At 34.2% G+C, this 23,944-nt stretch overlaps 1 long non-coding RNA gene across 1 annotated transcript; it reads left to right on the top strand.

The window, feature by feature from the left end:
* Positions 1-12,896: 12,896 nt before the first annotated feature.
* LOC140013871 (uncharacterized) lies at positions 12,897-17,489 on the top strand. The gene is made up of 2 exons (XR_011820717.1): positions 12,897-15,329; positions 17,058-17,489. It is a non-coding gene; the product is annotated as an uncharacterized lncRNA (long non-coding RNA).
* Positions 17,490-23,944: the final 6,455 nt, after the last annotated feature.

Below are 23,944 nucleotides of genomic sequence, written 5' to 3'. Positions count from 1 at the left end.
AAAAAAAGAGAGAGAAAGAGAAAAAAATTGGGGACACTTGTACAAAGGGTACAGCAAATGAAAACTGCCTTGTTTGTGAAACTCCTCCGGTGAAGCACTGTGGTTATTGGTGAGTTTCGGACATTCTCTTGATACTTTACCCCCTATCTATACCTTCTTAACCCGCCTTTCACCTGAGCCCCATTACAACCTTATTAAAGTCCCTTTGATTTATGTGTTTAGTTCACTTTTAAGTGGTGGAGATGTGATGAATGTGCAAGCGTATGGTAATGGCATTCCGTGATGTTGATTTGAGCGTTCCTAGTATTCATATATTGTAGACACCAAATTTTTGCCAAATTTTTGTCAAATTTTATGTTTTATTGAATATTTTCTATTTGATGAATCATTTGTTTTCTTGTATTTTAAGTATATTTTGTCTCATTTTTGTAGGTTTATCTTAAAAAAAAGAAAAGAAAAGAAAAGAAAAAAAGAAATAACAAACAAAAACCCATTTGACAAAAATCCCTTGGTTCCCTCCTGAATCTCGGGGACTGACAAAAAAAAAGAACGGCACTTTTGGGGCTCAAGAAAAACTACTCCCTCAATTCAGCACACTCTCGGTTCTCTCCCTGACACAGGGACAAGAAACAAAAACGGACAGAAAGAAAAAATTCTCTCCCGAGCCCTCCTCAGAAGCTCTCAACAGACGAAGGAAAAATTTGCAGAGAGGCCCCTGATTCACTCTCGCATCTCTCCCTTTCTCGGACGAAGGCTACGGACAGAAAACGGAGAAGGAAAGAAAATTTTGCAAGAGGTCCCTGGCATTTCTCTCTCGGCTGGAGCAGAACGAGCAAACAAAAAGGGAAGAAGAAATTTGCAGCAGAGGCCCTGGCTCCTCCCTTCTGGAATTCTCCTCCTTCGGATCTAGGCAGAAAGACAAGAAGAAAATTTGCGGCAGAAGTCCTTGGCTCATCTCTCTCTGTCTCGCCTCTCTCAGCCAGAAGAAAAGAAAAACGCAAGAGAAAGGAAGAAATTTGCGAAAGAGACCTGGACTCTCTCAGTTAGAGTTCTCAGCAGAACAAAGGAAAAGGGAAGAAAAAAAATCTCTCGGCTCTTTCTCTCAGATTCTCCCTCTCATTTTTTAGCAAATAAAACACTCCCTCTCAAATTTTCTCTTGGACAGGGCAAGGCCAATAAAAATGATTGGAGCCTGCAATTTCATCAAATTTTAATCAAGAGACTACAATCTTCATTGAGGTATTTATTCTTTTTATCTTTTTTCCAACTTTTTCCTTTCTTTAATTTATTAAATTAAATACATGATTTGATGTTTGTTTGTCCCTTGGCTTCGTTTGTTGTTGTTACTGATGTTGTTGAATTTTTGGGGAATCCATGAATAAACATTAAAAAAAATGATTTCTGTGAATGCATGCTAATTGTTTAAAAAATGTAAAAAATGGGAAAAATGAATTTCAAGGGCTGTTTTGCTTTATTTTAATTTTTTTAATGTTGGTTTCTTGTCAAATAAAATCATAGTTATATTGTAGGAATTGTAAGGAGTGTTGTAGTATAATTTTTATAATTTTTGGTAAAAGATAAGGTGATTTGAAAAAATAAAAATCGTGACTGTTTCTGGCATTTTGACTATCTTCGGATTATTTTCTGTACAAATTAAATCCGGATTTGAAATCTACTCGAAAAATCGAGTGAAAATGTGTGTTTTGATAATTTTTGGGTGACCGGAAAAATTGCCGGCGATCGGTAACCGGAGGCACCGTCAGCGGTAACCACGGCCACCGACAGAATGTTGTAGGAAAAGTTGCAGAAGTTGATTTCCGAAGCTTTGCATGATAATCTGGAAAATTTGCGGTTCAGCCCCCAACTTTCAAATAATTACATTGTGGCCCAAAAGCTTTTGTAATTGAACCAGTCATGTCCTTATTGAGTTTTTATTTTTTATTTTTTATATTTTAACTGCATTTCAGGTATGTTGTTTCTGTGATTTGAGGGTGTAATTATATTCTAATGATTTTGATAGATTTATTATTTTGATTGGGTTTGATAAAATAATTGGAGTTTTTTGGGTTGGGATTTGTTTGGTTGGGTTTGGTATAAAATTTGGATCATTTTATTGGTTTTTAGAAATGGGTTTTGGTTTATTTCTTGTGGGTTTGGGTTAGGCTAAGAAGTCAAAATCCATGTATTTATTTGAGTTGATTTGAGTGATAAAAGACGGGCTGGCCTGTGAGTTTTGGCTTGGATTTCGGTTGGGCTAGGAGGTCATAGCCCATGTATTATTTGGTTGGGTTTGGGGAATGGACTTTTGTTTTATTTCTTTCGGGTTTCGGTTGGGCTAGAAGGTCAGAGCCCATGCCTTTATTTTGGTTGGATCTGAGTGATATAAGACGGGCTGGCCTGCTCGTTTCTTTTGGGTTTCGACTGGGCTTAGGCAGTACTCGGCCCAAATAAATAAATAATGGCCCAGTGGCCTGTTTTCTTAAGAAGATCTGCTAGCGAATTTGCACTTCAGTCCCTGATCTTTGGAGTAATTTTACTGTGGCCCAGAACATTTTAAATTCCTTTCACTTAGGTACTTAATTTAATTGCACTTTGGTCCTTGAATTTTATCTTTCATTTAATTTTGACCCTTAAACTTTGGAAAAATATAACTTCTGTCCCTAAAAGTTTTCAATCTTTGCAATTCAGTCCCTGATGAATTTTGACTCTCTTTATTATGATTGTTTCTTTTCTTTAATAACTAATTATGTTATTTTTGAACATATTCAACTTGCAATTTTTAGATGTTCTTAAATTTCTTTGCGTTTAACATGTTAATGTGAATTTAGTATTTTAACATTATTATTATTTTCAATTAAAGTGGTGCCATGATTCTTTTGTTCATTGTGAGTATAAATAGGACAATTTGACTCCATTTAGTCACCACTTCAAACGGGAGGTACTCCTATTTTATTATTTCAATGTCAATTACGTGTTCTTATGTGCTCCTATTTGTTCCTATGTGTTTATATATTTTTATATGCTTTATTTACTTGATTTAAATATTCATTCAAATTTTCTTATATATGTTTTAGTTAATTTTTATAATGATTCAAGAGGCATTTAAATACCTCAAAAATGTAATAGATAGGATAATTAGATTTGTTTTATTATATTTTTCCCTTCTAGATTGTAGTTAGGCGCCCCCGATGTAATAGATAGATTGCGTGTTTATGTGGCTTATGTGTTATGTGTTTTGTCCGCTTTTCTTAGGATTTTGGCATCTAGATATTATGTTTACGTGTTATGTGCTACGTGCTCTTATGTGTTTATTTGTTTCGCTATGAATTGTTAATGCATGACGTCACCACACTAGTCCAACGCTAGTTGTGGTTTCTCCCTCCGCTTACTTGCTAGTCCAACGCTAGCAAGGATTTTTAGAAATGGGCTAGTCCAACGCTAGACCCTTTAGGTCATCTTGTGCTAGATTCATCATTGTATGCTATTCACCACATTTTCATGCATATTTTCATTTTTAGGATCTTTTCTCATTTGCATGATATTCCCTATTTTATTATCCCCTACCCGCTATAGGTGCTAATCATGTCATTTAGAATTGCATCCCATTTAAGCTAGTTCATTTGCTTGTTCATGTTAGGATAATTATTTTTCAAACATGGGAAATGGGTGATTATAACTTTTTGGTTTAAATACCCTATTAATCCATGTATAAGAAAATTATGTCACGAATTTTTTTGCCTCCCGTACCCTTTATGTTGCATTCCCTTTTTCTTTGATCACTTATATATATGTATATAATTTAATTTCTTTTCTTTTATTTTCTTTTCTTTTTCATCATTTGCATCCTTGTGACACCTTCGAGGATTTATTTTGACCTTCGCAATTAATGCGATTGGTTCAATTAAACCCTTGAATGAACATGTTGTCCCTTGCGATATTTTTTAGATTTGCATTCATATAGAAAACATCCAAATGTGATAAATTAAGGGTTAGATTAGGAAAATTTTGACTAAACCTCGCAACTAGCTTAGACTAGGTTGAAAGGGTGCCTTAGATTTGAGTTAATCGAATCTTTGCCTTCCCTTTCTTCAACCGTGACTCCCGAATCCATTTTCTCTTGTTTTCAAATACCTGGAGTTGTCAAAAAGGGTTTTATTTTGTTTTACTTTATTTTTTTGGGTGACTTGGTACACCAAAACTCCATACCAAGTGGCGACTCCTGTTTTTTTCTTAAAAACCCTTTTAGACTAAATTTTGGACCCAAATTGTCGCATTCTTTTTAAGTCCCATTCTAGGTCCCTTTTAACTTGTTTAAAAATAAAATCATATCTTTTATAAACCTCACACTTTATTTTTATTTCCATCGCGAAAAATGGGGCGCGACAACTTGGCGACTCCACTGGGGACGTTAGAGAGTCCAAGCACTTGGTTTAGTCGTCTTTTCTCTCTTTAACCCTTATATTTATCATATTTGGATGTTTTAGGTTGTATTTTTCTTTTTTAGGATGTTTTGCATTTCACACTCGTAATTGTTCCTCGTCTTACGTGTATGTGATGAATGATTTATTTATTTACTTTTGTTTCGCGCTTTGCATTTGGGGGGTGGGGAATATTACCCTAGAGCCTCGCATTGGTTCTCGATCCCTCCCCTCCAAACCGAGCACTGGCATACGTGCATACGCTTTTATTATTTTTTGTCCCTCATTTATTTTTCTTTTAGTGGCTTGTCACGCCACTCCACCCTATTAGGATTAGGCGACCCACTTGGACGTGTGATCGCGACACGACGTGTGCGTAGCATGATCTGAGGGGTCACTCAATCTTCCATTTTAAGCTTTGGGTTGATAGCCTTTAGCTTTTAGTCGAAAATTGAGGATTTTTTATAGATTCACTTGGACATGTGGCCGTGGCACGACGTGCGCGTAGCAATGTCTGGGGAATCGCTCGAGCCACCGACAAAGAACCTCGGGGTTGATGACCTTTGGTTTCTAAGTCTGAAGGCTCGGGGACCTTAAAACCCATCGAGTCTAGATGCATTAGTGAGCCAATATCTCATGCATCCATAATAGTTTACCTAGGGTAGAGTTTGTCTTACCCTATTAGGGACACTATTCACGAGGGGAGGGATCTAACCCCTCTTTTCCTTTTATTGTTTTATCTTTGTGTATTGCTTTGCTACAATGTGTTATGTGTATTTATCTGATTGAACTAATTTTTCTTGATTTTTGTCTCCATTGCATTCACAAACATTAGGAAAATAAGAGGTCTTGCATGATCCTCTTTTAGAACCTACCCTTGTAAATAGGCTATTGCACGTTTAAAAGATTTTGAATAGTGCATTCATAGATTAACAGTTGCACATCATTTTAGGCTTACACCGGCGTTTTAAATGGGGCACTTTTAGGTCATATTTCAATTATTTCATTGCATATTTAATTGCTTTAATAAATTGGCATCATGCATCCACCTTAGAAGGGAATGCCATTTAGGGAATCCCGTTATAGGAATAAACCACCTTTTGTCTCGGATATATAATCCAATGAGATTTGCATGTTTATATTTTGTGTACCATCCAAAGGGGTAGTGCACAAGGTAAGGTAGGATTCGATCCTTTTTGTGTGACGGCATTGAGAATGATGGAACAGTTTTTACGCATTAGAATATGAGCCTTTAATAATCACCTTTTGGCCATTTTATCAGAATTGGTAAAAATCCCTTGCGTAAAGGACATTAAGTTGAAGAAATTCACAAATTCCTCATCGTTGAGATGATAAGTATGTTAAGGCCAAATTTTGATTTCTGAAGGCTCATAGACTAATAAATCACATTGAATTTTTTGAAACTACCAATGGGCAGACAATTCCATCGATTTGGATAAATCATCAATTTCATTCATTTCATTTTTGTATCTAAGATGATTAAATCGATTTTTTTTTATAGATCATTCGACCCATACAATTTTGCTCATTTTTTTTTAATTTCATTTTCATTTTGAATAAATCATCAATTTCATTCTGTCTATTTGGCCAGTGATCCAGTCGATTTGTGAATAAACTGTCAATTCCATCCAATCCATCTTGACCAATTTATTCACTTTAGGTCAATCCAGTCAATTTTGAATAAATCGTCAATTTCATCCAATTAATTTTACCAGCTTATTCAATTTTTAGGACAATCCAATCAATTGTGACTAAATCGTTAATTTTTTAGTAAATTTTCAATTTCATCAAATCCATTATTTTTTTTAGGATAATTCAGTCAATTGTTTAGTAAATTTTCAATTTCATCCAATCCACTTGTTCAGTTTTATTCACTTTTAGCATAATTTAATCAATTTTTGAACTAATTATCAATTCCATTTGATCCATTTGGCCCGTTTATTCTTTTTTTTTAAAAGTTTTGATCTATGGCTTATCGAATAAACTTGTCGAGACATTTCAATTCATTCAAAAATAAGTTTTTCACACTAAATTAATTTTTAATATCACTTTATGTGTCAATCAAAGCAATCAATCCATTCGGACTTTGTCCTCATTTTGTTAGAACAAATTGTTTCTTGTCACTCCAATTAACCAAATTTTTTAAAATTGTCTTCTATTCGAATTTCAATAAGTCGATCGGATCCATCAGGTATGGTATGGTGCCTACCCCTGAGGATTGCATTTTCATGCTAGGCCAACCCTTGGCATAAAAGGGCTCTCCCATAGGACATGCATACCGATTTTGCAGTTTTGCTTACTAACTCTGGGTATTTTGCTTTTATTTTTTCCCCCTCCCCTGCATTTATAAAAGTTGTTTTAACAAGGTAAAAAAAAAAATATTTTTCCTATATCTGATAATATTTTTGGGTCTAATAAATTTTGAAAAATTACAAATGTTACTTGATTCTTGGGCAGATCCTACAATGTGAAAAAAAAATGAAATGAAAAAAAAAAAGAGAATGAAAAATCCATTTGAAAATGCTAGTGTAAAGCATCTCAAAAATCTCTTGATTCATTATTTCTAATCCATTTTGTCTCAAAAGATAGAAAGAGAAAGTGTGTATATATTTGAAAGTGTATTCTTTAGAGATATTTTTTTTTCTCACATGTATTATATTTGAGAAATTTTCAAACATTTGAATAATAAAGTTTTATTTAGACAACTATTGTTTTGTATATACTCATTCTTTATTTGCTCATTAGGAGATTTCATGATGAATCCTAAGAAATAAGGCTAAATTGAAATTTTTTGACCTCTTGTTCGAAATTCATGAGCGTATGTCCAATTCTCAAAATTCTTTGCATACACTAGATTTGTGGTCTAAACTATTCAATGAGAGCAGTCGAAAATAAAGAGGGGTCATTCAAATTTGATAGTTTGTCATAGAATATCAACCCCGACACTTTTCTTTTTCATCTTTTGTCCACTTCTATCGAACCTCCAAAGTCAGTCACCTTGGTTGACTTGCTTCAAAGTGAGATAATTTTTACCGTGAAATGTTCACTGTGTCTAACCAGATTCAATTCACATCTGAGTGAAAGCAAAAATGTCCATTATTTCTTATTTGTTTTGAAAATTTGGAATGATACTTTAAGCTTTTCGTTTCTATATCTATACAGATTTTATCAATTGTTCTCCCATTTGAACCTTTTAAAAGTACAATTTCATTTCAAATAAGAGCCTTAGTGATCATAATTTTACACGTCAAAAGGAAATGGATTTTCTCAACGGGCTATTCTTTACTTTGGTTGTCATGAAAAATAAGAATGATGCTTTGGCCGTTGTTTCTACTATCCAAACACTATCCATTCTTTGCATCCTCGTTTGAGCCTAAATTGGTGGTTCGTTTCAAAAGCACTTATGATCGCACCCCCACACTGGGAAAGGAGATTTGAGAATTGAAAAAAATGGCAAAGATGCTCAAAATTTTAGCAAGAGAAAAATTACAAGTTGGGGGAATTTGACTCTACCATTGATATTTTGGTCTTCAATATCAAAAAGAAACAGGGGCCACCTACACTCCAAATTAGGGAGTTTTCAATTTTATCATTGACATTGGGGATATCAGTATTGGTAAAATAAAAAATAAAAAAAAGGGAAAAGAGAGAAAAGAAAAAAAATGAAAAAAATGAAAAATGATGAAAAAAAAAAGAAAAGAAAGAAAATGCGAAGACATCCAATACTGCATTCCCCTTAGTGATTGTTGAAGAAAAAAGAGGATTGATAAGAAAGAGAGTCAAAATGGGGTTCCGGATTTCAAATCCAAAACTGGGGCAATTTTTTAAGGAATGCGATCTTAAGTGCGTTGTCCTTGAAAAGTTTATTTCTTTTAGCTATCGGTGTTAAGCCATATTACAAGCTCATAAAGTCCATTGTTGACTTATCTTTCATGACAATTTGAAGTGAAAATCTTGCCTCTAAGGAACCTACCATTCACTCGTGATCATAAGGTCATAACTTGTTTCCATATGTTTGGCTATCGTTTCTACCCATACATTATAAGCCCATAGAGATTATATGTTGACTGAGTTTTCTCAAAAAATAAGAGTGATAAGCTATTTGCTTTCACCAAGATGTGATATTGAATATGTTGGATACAATTTGGGCAAAAAAAAAAAAAAAAAAAAAAAAAAAAGACAGATCCTGACATACCATTCCCCTGAGTCATCTCAAAATCCTGAATAATATCCATTTGATTGGTTCTAAAAGATGAGCTCATAAGAAAAGTGGTCCTTTTCCCTCAACACCAATCCCAAAATAAGGAAGAGATCTTTTTCAATTTGGTCTTATTTTTGAGGGATTTATCATGGAATCTTCTACATGAGTTTGGATATGATATTTAAATTCTTCATGTGAAAAATGTAGTTTCTATTCACATTGCATGTGATTATTTTGCAACTAAAAAAAAAAAAAAACCCCAAATCTGGGGCAAATTTTTTGTAATATATTGTGAGATTTCATCAAATAAGTTCAAATTGAGGCAAAAATTTTATAATACATTTGTAGGGTATGTCCAAGATCAAGTATATATTTTTAAAATTTTGATAAGTCAATACTTTGCATGAATCTTAATTGTTACATCATTGCTTAAAAAAAAAACACAAAAAAAAGAATAAAAAAAAATTGAAAAATTCAAGTGCTTTGAAAAATTCCCCTTATGCAGGTGTTTATGGTTGAGATCGAGGAAAAAGTGCAATTCAAAACTTGCAAATTTGGAGATTAATCACAAATAAAAATGGAGCAATAATGCTACATTGCAAAGTGGAGGATCGGCTATTTGCTCAAAAGGAGTACATACTTCAGCAGCCAACTTGAAAAAAAAAAAAGAGAAAAGAAAAGAAAGGAGGAATGAAAAAAAAAAGAGAATAATGAAAAAAAAAGAGGAAAAAATGAAAAAAAAGAAAAGAAAAAAGGATTGAAAAAAAAAAGAAAAAAGAAAAAGAGAGTTTTTCCTTCGATTTTGCGAAATTTTGCAATTGAACTCTGGGAGCATTTCATTGGAGATTACATTTCTAAGTTGGGGTAACACCTTGCCCTCTTATGCTGTAATGGAAGTGGTAATACATGCCAAAACCGAGATTCCGTCCTTGCACATTTTGACAAAGGCTCAGGCAGAAGAAATCGAATGGATTAAGGAGCACAATGAGTTGCTGTCTCTAATTGATGAAAAAGAAGTTGAATGTTTGTCATGGACAATGCTATCATCAAAGGATGGTTCGTTAGTTATGACAAGAAAGACAAATCTCGCTTATTTGAAGTGAGGGATAAGGTTTTGAAGTAAATTCTTCCGATTCAAGAGGAGGTTAAAGAAAAGTTTGCTCCAACTTGGCAAGGGCCATTTATTGTTCAAAGAGTGCTATCCGGAGGAACACCCATTCTCACAGAACTGGATGGACAGGTTTTTCCTCTGCCAATCAATTCAGACATGTGTAAGAAATTCTTTATCTGATTAGGTGATTTTTCTTTTTGAGATACCATCTAGGGTGGATTAAAGGCGAACCTTCTTCTTTTCTCTTTGAATATCTTACCCTTGATTTTTCCCTTTGAACCTTCAGAATAACTTAATCATTCTTTTTGATAGCCCCCTAAAGATTGCAAATCCCACACCAGGGCAAATTTTATCTCCTATTTGTCATAAAAAAAGAGAAGGAAAATGAAAAGGAAAATAGATTCAAAAGCCAAACTGGGGCAATTTTTTCAGTTTTAATACCCTCATACTGGGGCAAATATTGATAGAATGCGGTCTTAGGGTTTTTGAAACCTCTTTGAGGATTTTGCTCTCAAGCCTTAACATTTCTTCCACACCCCACCTGACCCCATCATAAAAAATCATGAAGTCCCGACCTCCGCCTTAGTAGTATCTCTAACAAAAATCACTTAATCAAATGGCAAATGATGTCAATACACCTTCACCAATTTTGCATGGGAAGGATTGTCGCACTGATGCCATTATTTCTTAAAACATATTCTTGAGTTGATAAAGGTTGTTGACAAAATTTGTTCATTGAGTGAAAACCCGAATGAGTGTCTTTTCAAAAAGAAAAAAAAATGAAAAAATGAAAAAAATGAAAAAAAAAAAGAAGAAGAAATAGAAAAAGGAAAAGAAAATGGGGGTGACCTTAGGAAAAATCCGAAATGCTAAGGTCATCAATGTAAGGTTTTGGAGCACAAGAGAATCATGAACGAAGAGCAGAGTGTTGAAACTTGAAACGGACATTCCTTCAAATCTGGTCATTAGAAAGAGTTGATTTGTGATACAAAGGGAAGTATGACTGACTGATGCTAAAAAACTGAGAAGATTCAACACAAGTTGCAGCACAACTCTTGGGGAGCAGTTTTGACATAAAAAATCATGCTTGCATGGTTCTCAAGGCCAAAGGAATCACAAGGGATCACATGGGTGGTGGCATTATGTGATCACTTTTTCTGCCTTTTCGAAAGTAGGAAAAATGTGGTCTTTGTTAAACATGATTTATGCTGGAGCAAATAGCAAAAGGAGTGAGCTCCAATTTTGGTAATGCATTCTAAATCGGTTTTGTGAAAGAAAAAAAAGTGAAAAAAGAAAAAGAATCTTTTAAAATCGAGAGGATAGTGACATATGTATATACCTCTCGAATCTCTTGAAGGGAGAATTGTCATTGGTATTCTTCTAGTTTTAAAATTCGTCACTTCGGACTTTTTCAAAAACAAAAAACAAAAAAAGTGTGTTTCTTTCATTTCTTCTAAAGTTTGAAAAGAAAAAAAAGAGAGATTGCAAATCCACCAACTTGAGCAACGTGCATTTTTTAATCTTTCAGTTGGATAGTATTGGACTTGCATTTTCATTTCTTTCATTATTTCATTAGGCCCGGGTCTATCCCACCAATCTGTTATTTCAAAAACAAAAAAAAAATTCAAAAATCAAAAAACAAAAAAAAAATCAAATCAAAAATCAAAAAAAAAAATCAAAAAAAAAATCAAAAAAAAATCATAAAGATCAGAAGATCATATTTATATTCCTGTTGGTGAGTCTCAGCGTCCACCGCGCACCTTTCTACCTCCCCTTCTTGACAAATTTAATTTTCTGTTGGAGCGTAATCGCGTCCCTCCGCGCATCAATTTAATTTCCTGTTGGTGAGTCTCAGCGTCCACCGCGCACCCTTCTACCTCCCCTTCTTGACAATTTAAATTTCTGTTGGTGAGTCTCAGCGTCCACCGCGCACCCTTCTATCTCCCATTCTTGACAAATTTAAATTCCTGTTGGAGCGTAATCGCGTCCCTCCGCGCATCAATTTAATTTCCTGTTGGTGAGTCTCAGCGTCCACCGCGCACCCTTCTACCTCCCATTCTTGACAATTTAAATTCCTGTTGGAGCGTAATCGCGTCCCTCCGCGCATCAATTTAATTTCTTATTGGTGAGTCTCAGCGTCCACCGCGCATCCTTCTACCTCCCTTTCTTGACAATTTAAATTCATGTTGGTGAGTCTCAGCGTCCACCGCGCACTCTTCTACCTCCCCTTCTTGATAATTTAAATTCATGTTGGTGAGTCTCAGCGTCCACCGCGCACCCTTCTATCTCCCATTCTTGACAAATTTAAATTCCTGTTGGAGCGTAATCGCGTCCCTCCGCGCATCAATTTAATTTCCTGTTGGTGAGTCTCAACGTCCACCGCGCACCCTTCTACCTCCCATTCTTGATCAATTTAATTTCCTATTGGTGAGTCTCAGCGTCCACCGCGCACCCTTCTGTCCCCCTTCTCGACAATTTAAATTTTTGTTGGTGAGTCTCAGCGTCCGCCGCGCACCCTTCTATCCCCCTTCTTGGAGCGTAATCGCGTCCCTCCGCGCATCTTTTTCTAATTATGACAAGTTACTTTTCTTGACTGTTTTGACCAATAATTGTTGTGCTTTCTCATTCATTTGGTGTTTCATGTTTAGAAGTTCTGAGAGCTCAGACTTTTTCGACTTTGCAAAGACCACAGTTGGTCAATGCACTTGTTTCATTGTGATTCACTTGTAATTCGAACTACGTTTGACCTGATTCCCATGGTGGGATACGTAGGCAACTCTACATGGGTCCGGTCACATTTTCTGCAATGTTATTGCATCATTTTGTCCAATAATTTCAGCCAAGTGTTGGTTTGTTTATTTTAGTTCAGGTGCAGCTACAAGAGACAGATAAGCAATTTGGTGTCTACGTCTTTGTCTTGAGTTTCTTAGAAACTCTAGACAAAGAGGGGCAACCTGTAGACACCAAATTTTTGCCAAATTTTTGTCAAATTTTATGTTTTATTGAATATTTTCTATTTGATGAATCATTTGTTTTCTTGTATTTTAAGTATATTTTGTCTCATTTTTGTAGGTTTATCTTAAAAAAAAGAAAAGAAAAGAAAAGAAAAAAAGAAATAACAAACAAAAACCCATTTGACAAAAATCCCTTGGTTCCCTCCTGAATCTCGGGGACTGACAAAAAAAAAGAACGGCACTTTTGGGGCTCAAGAAAAACTACTCCCTCAATTCAGCACACTCTCGGTTCTCTCCCTGACACAGGGACAAGAAACAAAAACGGACAGAAAGAAAAAATTCTCTCCCGAGCCCTCCTCAGAAGCTCTCAACAGACGAAGGAAAAATTTGCAGAGAGGCCCCTGATTCACTCTCGCATCTCTCCCTCTCTCGGACGAAGGCTACGGACAGAAAACGGAGAAGGAAAGAAAATTTTGCAAGAGGTCCCTGGCATTTCTCTCTCGGCTGGAGCAGAACGAGCAAACAAAAAGGGAAGAAGAAATTTGCAGCAGAGGCCCTGGCTCCTCCCTTCTGGAATTCTCCTCCTTCGGATCTAGGCAGAAAGACAAGAAGAAAATTTGCGGCAGAAGTCCTTGGCTCATCTCTCTCTGTCTCGCCTCTCTCAGCCAGAAGAAAAGAAAAACGCAAGAGAAAGGAAGAAATTTGCGAAAGAGACCTGGACTCTCTCAGTTAGAGTTCTCAGCAGAACAAAGGAAAAGGGAAGAAAAAAAATCTCTCGGCTCTTTCTCTCAGATTCTCCCTCTCATTTTTTAGCAAATAAAACACTCCCTCTCAAATTTTCTCTTGGACAGGGCAAGGCCAATAAAAATGATTGGAGCCTGCAATTTCATCAAATTTTAATCAAGAGACTACAATCTTCATTGAGGTATTTATTCTTTTTATCTTTTTTCCAACTTTTTCCTTTCTTTAATTTATTAAATTAAATACATGATTTGATGTTTGTTTGTCCCTTGGCTTCGTTTGTTGTTGTTACTGATGTTGTTGAATTTTTGGGGAATCCATGAATAAACATTAAAAAAAATGATTTCTGTGAATGCATGCTAATTGTTTAAAAAATGTAAAAAATGGGAAAAATGAATTTCAAGGGCTGTTTTGCTTTATTTTAATTTTTTTAATGTTGGTTTCTTGTCAAATAAAATCATAGTTATATTGTAGGAATTGTAAGGAGTGTTGTAGTATAATTTTTATAATTTTTGGTAAAAGATAAGGTGATTTGAAAAAATAAAAATCGTGACTGTTTCTGGCATTTTGACTATCTTCGGATTATTTTCTGTACAAATTAAATCCGGATTTGAAATCTACTCGAAAAATCGAGTGAAAATGTGTGTTTTGATAATTTTTGGGTGACCGGAAAAATTGCCGGCGATCGGTAACCGGAGGCACCGTCAGCGGTAACCACGGCCACCGACAGAATGTTGTAGGAAAAGTTGCAGAAGTTGATTTCCGAAGCTTTGCATGATAATCTGGAAAATTTGCGGTTCAGCCCCCAACTTTCAAATAATTACATTGTGGCCCAAAAGCTTTTGTAATTGAACCAGTCATGTCCTTATTGAGTTTTTATTTTTTATTTTTTATATTTTAACTGCATTTCAGGTATGTTGTTTCTGTGATTTGAGGGTGTAATTATATTCTAATGATTTTGATAGATTTATTATTTTGATTGGGTTTGATAAAATAATTGGAGTTTTTTGGGTTGGGATTTGTTTGGTTGGGTTTGGTATAAAATTTGGATCATTTTATTGGTTTTTAGAAATGGGTTTTGGTTTATTTCTTGTGGGTTTGGGTTAGGCTAAGAAGTCAAAATCCATGTATTTATTTGAGTTGATTTGAGTGATAAAAGACGGGCTGGCCTGTGAGTTTTGGCTTGGATTTCGGTTGGGCTAGGAGGTCATAGCCCATGTATTATTTGGTTGGGTTTGGGGAATGGACTTTTGTTTTATTTCTTTCGGGTTTCGGTTGGGCTAGAAGGTCAGAGCCCATGCCTTTATTTTGGTTGGATCTGAGTGATATAAGACGGGCTGGCCTGCTCGTTTCTTTTGGGTTTCGGCTGGGCTTAGGCAGTACTCGGCCCAAATAAATAAATAATGGCCCAGTGGCCTGTTTTCTTAAGAAGATCTGCTAGCGAATTTGCACTTCAGTCCCTGATCTTTGGAGTAATTTTACTGTGGCCCAGAACATTTTAAATTCCTTTCACTTAGGTACTTAATTTAATTGCACTTTGGTCCTTGAATTTTATCTTTCATTTAATTTTGACCCTTAAACTTTGGAAAAATATAACTTCTGTCCCTAAAAGTTTTCAATCTTTGCAATTCAGTCCCTGATGAATTTTGACTCTCTTTATTATGATTGTTTCTTTTCTTTAATAACTAATTATGTTATTTTTGAACATATTCAACTTGCAATTTTTAGATGTTCTTAAATTTCTTTGCGTTTGACATGTTAATGTGAATTTAGTATTTTAACATTATTATTATTTTCAATTAAAGTGGTGCCATGATTCTTTTGTTCATTGTGAGTATAAATAGGACAATTTGACTCCATTTAGTCACCACTTCAAACGGGAGGTACTCCTATTTTATTATTTCAATGTCAATTACGTGTTCTTATGTGCTCCTATTTGTTCCTATGTGTTTATATATTTTTATATGCTTTATTTACTTGATTTAAATATTCATTCAAATTTTCTTATATATGTTTTAGTTAATTTTTATAATGATTCAAGAGGCATTTAAATACCTCAAAAATGTAATAGATAGGATAATTAGATTTGTTTTATTATATTTTTCCCTTCTAGATTGTAGTTAGGCGCCCCCGATGTAATAGATAGATTGCGTGTTTATGTGGCTTATGTGTTATGTGTTTTGTCCGCTTTTCTTAGGATTTTGGCATCTAGATATTATGTTTACGTGTTATGTGCTACGTGCTCTTATGTGTTTATTTGTTTCGCTATGAATTGTTAATGCATGACGTCACCACACTAGTCCAACGCTAGTTGTGGTTTCTCCCTCCGCTTACTTGCTAGTCCAACGCTAGCAAGGATTTTTAGAAATGGGCTAGTCCAACGCTAGACCCTTTAGGTCATCTTGCGCTAGATTCATCATTGTATGCTATTCACCACATTTTCATGCATATTTTCATTTTTAGGATCTTTTCTCATTTGCATGATATTCCCTATTTTATTATCCCCTACCCGCTATAGGTGCTAATCATGTCATTTAGAATTGCATCCCATTTAAGCTAGTTCATTTGCTTGTTCATGTTAGGATAATTATTTTTCAAACATGGGAAATGGGTGATTATAACTTTTTGGTTTAAATACCCTATTAATCCATGTATAAGAAAATTATGTCACGAATTTTTTTGCCTCCCGTACCCTTTATGTTGCATTCCCTTTTTCTTTGATCACTTATATATATGTATATAATTTAATTTCTTTTCTTTTATTTTCTTTTCTTTTTCATCATTTGCATCCTTGTGACACCTTCGAGGATTTATTTTGACCTTCGCAATTAATGCGATTGGTTCAATTAAACCCTTGAATGAACATGTTGTCCCTTGCGATATTTTTTAGATTTGCATTCATATAGAAAACATCCAAATGTGATAAATTAAGGGTTAGATTAGGAAAATTTTGACTAAACCTCGCAACTAGCTTAGACTAGGTTGAAAGGGTGCCTTAGATTTGAGTTAATCGAATCTTTGCCTTCCCTTTCTTCAACCGTGACTCCCGAATCCATTTTCTCTTGTTTTCAAAGACCTGGAGTTGTCAAAAAGGGTTTTATTTTGTTTTACTTTATTTTTTTGGGTGACTTGGTACACCAAAACTCCATACCAAGTGGCGACTCCTGTTTTTTTCTTAAAAACCCTTTTAGACTAAATTTGGACCCAAATTGTCGCATTCTTTTTAAGTCCCATTCTAGGTCCCTTTTAACTTGTTTAAAAATAAAATCATATCTTTTATAAATCTCACACTTTATTTTTATTTCCATCGCGAAAAATGGGGCGCGACATATATATTCTTTGAATTACAACAGGTCCGGTGTGCTCTACTTTTGGTGATATTGTCAGGGACACTAGATGCTTGTGTTAGTATAGACTACTGCATGACCTCCGCTCTCTTGGTTGTACTTCTGAGTTTTGAAATGCTTGAGGGCAAGCATTGTCTAGGTGTGGGGGGATTTGATAGAGCAGTTATTGGGCATATTTTGCAGTGTTATTTTGGCCTAATTTTGGCTATTTACGGTGCTAAGTACTGAGATTTAACTCATATCTCACATTCGTATGAATTATAGGTGATCGGCATTAAAAATGATCTCGCGGGGTAGATTTCCAGAAGACTTGTCGTCCCCGGGCGTGACCACGCCTTGAAAGGTGGACGAAACCGAAAGACGGACCGTGGTCCATGTGGACCAGGCACATGGGATCAAAACTCCAAAAGGGAAATGGCTTTTGTAGAATCAATTGCACCAGACGTTTCCTTCTTTGACTCTTCTTGGACGGCGGCTATAAAAAGAAAAGGACAAAGCAAGATTAAGCATCATCTACTTTTTAGTCTTAGGTTCTCTTTTTCTACTTTTTGGGGGAGATTGGTCAGACGGTTCTTTTTTTTTGGTTTTTCTTTTGTTCCTTCTGCGGCTCTGGGTCAGACATTGGAGACTTTCTCCGTTGCTGTAGCTTTTGCTTTTGGCTTCTGTACAATTTTTCCTATTCGACTTTTGCTTCTACTCTCGCTCCAGGGGTACGAACACGAAACCCAACAAAGGGAAGCGAAACTTTTTCAGCAGTTCCTACGTTAATTCATCTTTTTCAATTCTTCGGCAATTAATTGAATGAATTCAATTAAGTTACGCGGGATTGATACGATGAGGAGCGGCTAATTTTCTCCTCTACCCAAAGGTTGACGCGAGGGCGCGGTCCATAAAATCTGTGAGATCTAATCGAATCTTCATTATTTCTTCCAATTTATTGCTATTCGTGCATTTTCTGAATTAATTGTTCATGGGTATTTGATTAATTGAATATTAACGGCCGGGTATTTGATTTAATTTAATAGCCTACTGCCACGTTAATTAAATAGAATCCGTAATTGTTCATTTAATTGACACATCGTGGCAACCACCATAATTGGTTTTATGATGGGAAACGCAAGATCTAACTTAAATAAACCCTCTTAGCGTGTTTATTGGTTAGGGTTGGGTTCTTCTAGCTTTAATGCAATTGGGTAATTAAATTCCTACGGTCGTACCTAGGGTTGTTATCTGGTTAGGGAAGCAGTCAATGGTCGTACCTTGACTGTCGAAAAGGTAAGGAAGAATTGGTTGTCAGAGCTTATTGATAACTATAACCAACCTAGTGATGAATGGGTGAAATATCTTTGCATCGATGATCATTTAAGTGGACCGTGCCTGAGCAGTTGATCCTTTGGGTGGAATTTTGTTAATTGCTATTTTTAGTGAATTGTGCTTTGTGAGTTAGTTTTGAATTTTGTTTGTTTTATTTTTTGTTATTTTTATTTGCCTCCCATTGAAAATCCCCCAATTTCGTTCTACTAATTTGGAAAGAAATAATTTCCTACCTGCTCCCTGTGGAATCGACCCTACTTGCCATTGTACGCAAAATTAGTATTTTTATAGACAAATCCGGTATATCGGATCAAGCAAACTCTTTGGGAACAGGGTGAATCAAGTAACCCATTGCACACCTAGGGTCCCTGCTCCAGTACTTGGATTTGTTCTATAATTATTTAATTAAGGTGGTAATTAGGATTTTTTAGTATTTATTATTGCACAGGTTCGGCACCTGTCAATTTTTGGCACCGCTACAGGTATTTAATCCCTCTTTTCAAAAGAAGCACTTCATACGTGCATACATTTTACTTTATAATCCCTTATTTCTTTTTACTTTTAGTGGTTGTCCCACCACTCTACCCTATTAGGATTAGGATCGATCCAATTGGACATGTAACCGTGGCACGACATGCATGTAGCAATGTTCAAGGGATCACTCAAACCACCGACTATTAGGCTTTGGAATTGATGACCCTTCACCTTTGGTCTGAAGGTTTGGAGACCTGAAGTTTTATCGAGTCTAGATGCATTAGTAACCCCAAACTCATGCATCCATATTAGAAATTACCTAAGATAGAGTCAATCTTACCCGAATAGGAACACCAGGCATGAGAAGAGGGATTACACCCTTCTTTTTTTAATTGCCTTCTATTTTTTATATTATTTTTGTTTGCTCCAATGTATTATGTATCATATATCAATTGAACTAGCCTTTCTTTGTTCTATTTTATTCATAAGCCTTAGAAATAAGAGTTCTTGCATGCTACTCTTTTAGAACTTACCCTCTTAGATAGGTTATTGCACGTTTAAATTTCGGTGTATTGCATTTGTAGGTTAATAATTGCATTTCATTTTTAGACCTACCTTGGCATACAAAAGGGTTCCTATAGTCATGTTTAATCCCCGTTATCGCATATTTACTTATTTTTATAAACTGGTATCATGCATCAATCTTAAAAGGGAATGTCGCATATGGAATTCCATATTAGGAATAAGCCACCTCGTGTCTCGGATATGTAATCCAACGAGATTTGTAAGTCTATATTTCTTGTACCGCCCAAAGGAGTAGTACACAAGATAAGGTAGGATCCGATCTTTTTCATGATAATAGAACAACTTTTGCACATTAGAATATAAGCATCTAACAATCATCCTTTGGCCATTTTATCATAATTGGTAATAATCCCTTGCGGAAAGGACATTAAATTGAAGGAATTCACAAATAATTTCTCATTGTTGTGACGATAAATATATCGAGACCAAATCTTGATTTTAGAAAACTCATAGACAAATGCATTATAACGAAATTCGTACAATTTGAAAACCACAAATGGGTTGACAATTTAGTCAATTTTCAAATAATCCATTTTACTAGTTTACTCACTTTTAGGGCAATCTAATCAATTTTCAAATAAACCATCATTTCATCTATCCCATTTTTACGAGTTTATTTGCATCTAGGATGATTGAGTCGATTTTTTTGGATAAACCATCCACTCCATACAATCTATTTGATCAATTCATTTTTAGGATAATTTAGTCAATTTTTGAATAAATAATCAATTCCATCCAATCTATTTTACCAGTTTATTCATTTTTAAAATAATCCAATCAATTTTGAATAAATCATCAATTTCATTCAATCCATTTTACTAGTTTACTCACTTTTAGGGCAATCTAGTTAATTTTCAAATAAACCTTCAGTTCCATCCATCCCATTTTTACGAGTTTATTCACATCTAGGATGATTGAGTCAATTTTGAATAAACCATCCACTCCATACAATCTATTTGATCAATTTATTTTTAGGATAATTTAGTCAATTTTTAAATAAATCATCAATTCCATCCAATTCATTTTACCTGTTTATTCATTTTTAGAACAATCTAGTCAATTTTTGAATAAATCATTACCTCCATCCAACCTATTTGATCAATTTATTCATTTTTAAAATAATCTAGTCAATTTTTGAATAAATCATCACTCTATCCGATCTATTTGATCAATTTTGAATAAATAATCAATTTCATTCAATTCATTTGATCAGTTTATCCATTTTTAGGGTAATCTAGTCAATTTTGAATAAATCATCAATTTTATTCAATTCATTTGACCAGTTTACCCATTTTTAAGACGATCTAGTCAATTTTTGAATAAATCATCAATTTTATCTGATCCATTTGACTCGTTTATTCTCTTTTAGGGTTTCGATCTAATGTTCACTGAATAAACTAGTCGAGACATTGCAATCCTTTCAAGAGTAGGGTCTTTCACACATCATTTTATGTGTTAATCAAAGTAATCAATCCATTCGAACTTTGTCCTTATTTTGTTAGGACAAATGTCTCTTGTCACTCCAATTGGTTAAAATTTTCAAATTGCTTTTCACTCGAATATCAATAAATTGATCGGATTCATCAGGTATTGTATGGTGCCTACCTTAAAGAATTGCATGTTCATTTTAGGGCAACCCTTGGCATAAAAGGACTCCCCCGTAGGACATGCATACCGATTTTATAATTTTGCTTACTAACTCTGGGTATTTTTTATTTTTCCCCCCTCTCCTGCATTTATAAAAGATGTTTCAATAAGGTGAAAATATTTTTCTATATCTAATAACGATTTTTTTCTAATAAATCTTGAAAATTGCAAGTATTACTTGATTATTGGGCAGATTCTACAATGTAAATTTGAAGAATCCATCTGAAAACCCTAGTTGAAAACATTTAAGAGATTTCATGATTTAGTTGTTCAAAAAAAAATCATTTCAAACATTTATAACAATAAAACTTTTTATCTAGAGAATTATTATTTTGTATATATTCATGTACATTTCATTCTTTATTTGCTCATTGAGAGATTTCATGATGGTTTTTTTAAAATAAGACCAGGTTGAGATTTTTCAACCTCTTGCCTGAAAATTCACAAGTATATGTTTTATTTTCTAAAATCTTTGCATATACTAGATTTGCTATCCAGATTATTCAATACGAGCACTCAAAATCAAAAGAGGTCACTCAAACATGAGGATTTGTCTCAAAAGATCAATTAGATACCTTTTTCCCTTTCATTCTCCATATTTTGTCTACTTCTATTAACCCCCCCAAAAAATCAATCACATTGATTAACGAACTACAAATTAAGGCAATCTTTGCTTGAAAAATGCCCACTGTGTCTAACCAAGTTCAATCCACATCTAAGTGAAAGTAAAAATGTACATTACTCTTGTTTGTTTTGTGAAATTTGAAATGATACTTCAAGTGTTCGTTTCTTTATCTATACAGATTTTATCATTTACTCTTCCATTTGAACCTTTAAAGGAATAATTTCGTTTCAAATTAAAGCCTTAATGATCATTACCCTACATTGAAAATTTTTCAAAAATCAAAAGGGAATTGATTCTCAACGAGCTATTCTTTACTTTGGTTGTCATGAGGCATAAAAATAATCCTTTGGCCATCATTTCTACAATCTAAACACTATTTGTCCCTTGCATCTTCATTTGAGCTAAAGTAGGTGGTTCTTTCCAAAAGCACTTATGACCGCACCCCACATTGGGGAAGGAAATTAAAAAATTTTTCAAAAAGAAAAAAAAGCAAAAAAAAATGCCAAAATTAAAAAGAAAAGAGGAGGGCATCTATAATCTCAAAAGTTAGGGGATCCTCAATTCCATCATATTTGATATTTCGCTATTGAAAAAGAAAAAGAAAGAAAAGAAAAAGGAAAATATGAAAAGAAAAGAAAAAGAGTAGAGAAAACGAAAAAATACAAAGAGATTCAATACTGAATCCCCTAGTGAATGATGATAAAAGTCAAATAAAATCCAAAATCTTTGAATCCAAAACTAAGGCAATTTTTTGGAAAGGAATGTGATTTTAAATGCAATATCCTTAAAAATCTTATTTGTCGCGCCTCATTTTTTAAAAGAAAAATAAAATTACGGGTTTTTATAAAAAAAATGATGAATTTTGATCAATTTTTGAGTAAAAATGAGAGTTTGATTTTTAAAGAATAAATAAAAAAATAAGTCTAAATGGGATTTGAAAAATGCGACGATTTTGACTCAAAATAATAATTTAAAAAGGGTTGTTAATAAAAAATAGGAATCACCACTTGGTATCGAGTTAAGGTGTACCAAATCACCTAAAATAAATTTTTAATAAAAAACTAGAGAAAAACCCTTTTTAAACGACTCCAGATCTACGCAAATCAGAGAAAAGTATTTGGGAGTCACATTTGAAGAAAGGAAAGACAAGGATAAAATCCAAGACACCCTTTCAATCTAACCAAAACTAGTTGCGTGATTTAGTCAAAAATTTTCTTATTTTAACCTAAAAATTTATCACATTTGGACGTACTATATGAATTCAAACCCTAGACCTAATGTATTGGGGTCAACATGTCCTTTCGAATTTTAGTTGGTACAAATCGCATTAATTGCGATACTCAAAAGTAATTATTTGAAGAGGTCACGAATGTACAAAATATGAGATTCAAAGAAAAGAAAAGAAAACAATAATTATACAAATATACATGATTTAGAGGAATGCATCATAACAGGTGCGGGGGGCTAATACTCGTGACTTCAATGTTCCCTTTAATAGAGGGAATACGAGCATGCTAAGACTAGAAAGCCAAACTCGTCCATATCTCATATTCGATGGGTATTTTCTATCTAGTCAAGCAAATGGTCCACCCTATCTCTAATTTTTCTTATATGAAATGCAAGTCTAGTGTCATGTCTCACGCGTGGGGGTAAGGGATATATATATATATATATATATATATATATATATATAGGAGAAATATGGGTTAAGAAATATACATATATAGGGGAAATGTCATGCCAAATGATAAAAATCCTAAAAATAGAAAAGATGCATGAAAATGTATTGATTTATCACACACAAAACATGATCTAACGCTTGAGTGGTTTCTAAAGGTCTAGCGTTGGACTATCCCATATCTCTATTTTCTCACTAACGTTGGACTAGTAAGGAATTGGAAAAAGGAACCACGACCAGCGTAGAACTAGTGTGGAATCGGGAAAGGGGCCACAACTAGCGTTGGACTAGTGTAGTGACATCATACATGTATTAGAACTAAACAAATCATATAAAATTAATAAAAGCGAGTAAACATATAAGTTCACATAAACACATAGCACATAAACATGATATCTAGATACAAGACCCTAGGAAAGCAAGTAACACATAACACCCAAGCATGCCAAACACATAAAACAAATAAAGTAAATAAAATCCTAATTATTACATTTCGGGGCCCTAACTACAATCTAAAAGGGGAAATAAAATAAATAAAACCTAACTATTACAATTTTGGCATTTGAATGCCTTTCAAATAATTACATTAGACTAAATACACAAAATTAGAGTAAATAAAATAACTGAAGAAATAAACCAATGAAAACAAAATAAAACATTCAAAATCATGCAATTACACACATAAAAACACATAAAAAAAACATACGGTCAAATAAAATCAAAAAATAAAAGATAGAGTACACCTCCCTTGAATTGATGAGCTAAGGAAATGGAATTACTCTCTTATTTACCCTCCAAAACAATAAAATGGTCAGGGTACCAATTTAA

Source organism: Coffea arabica, chromosome 8c (genome assembly GCF_036785885.1).
Source record: "Coffea arabica cultivar ET-39 chromosome 8c, Coffea Arabica ET-39 HiFi, whole genome shotgun sequence".
Lineage (NCBI taxonomy): Eukaryota > Viridiplantae > Streptophyta > Magnoliopsida > Gentianales > Rubiaceae > Coffea > Coffea arabica.
The sequence above is the reverse complement of the archived record's forward strand: the minus strand, read 5'-3'. Positions and strand labels throughout refer to the sequence as shown.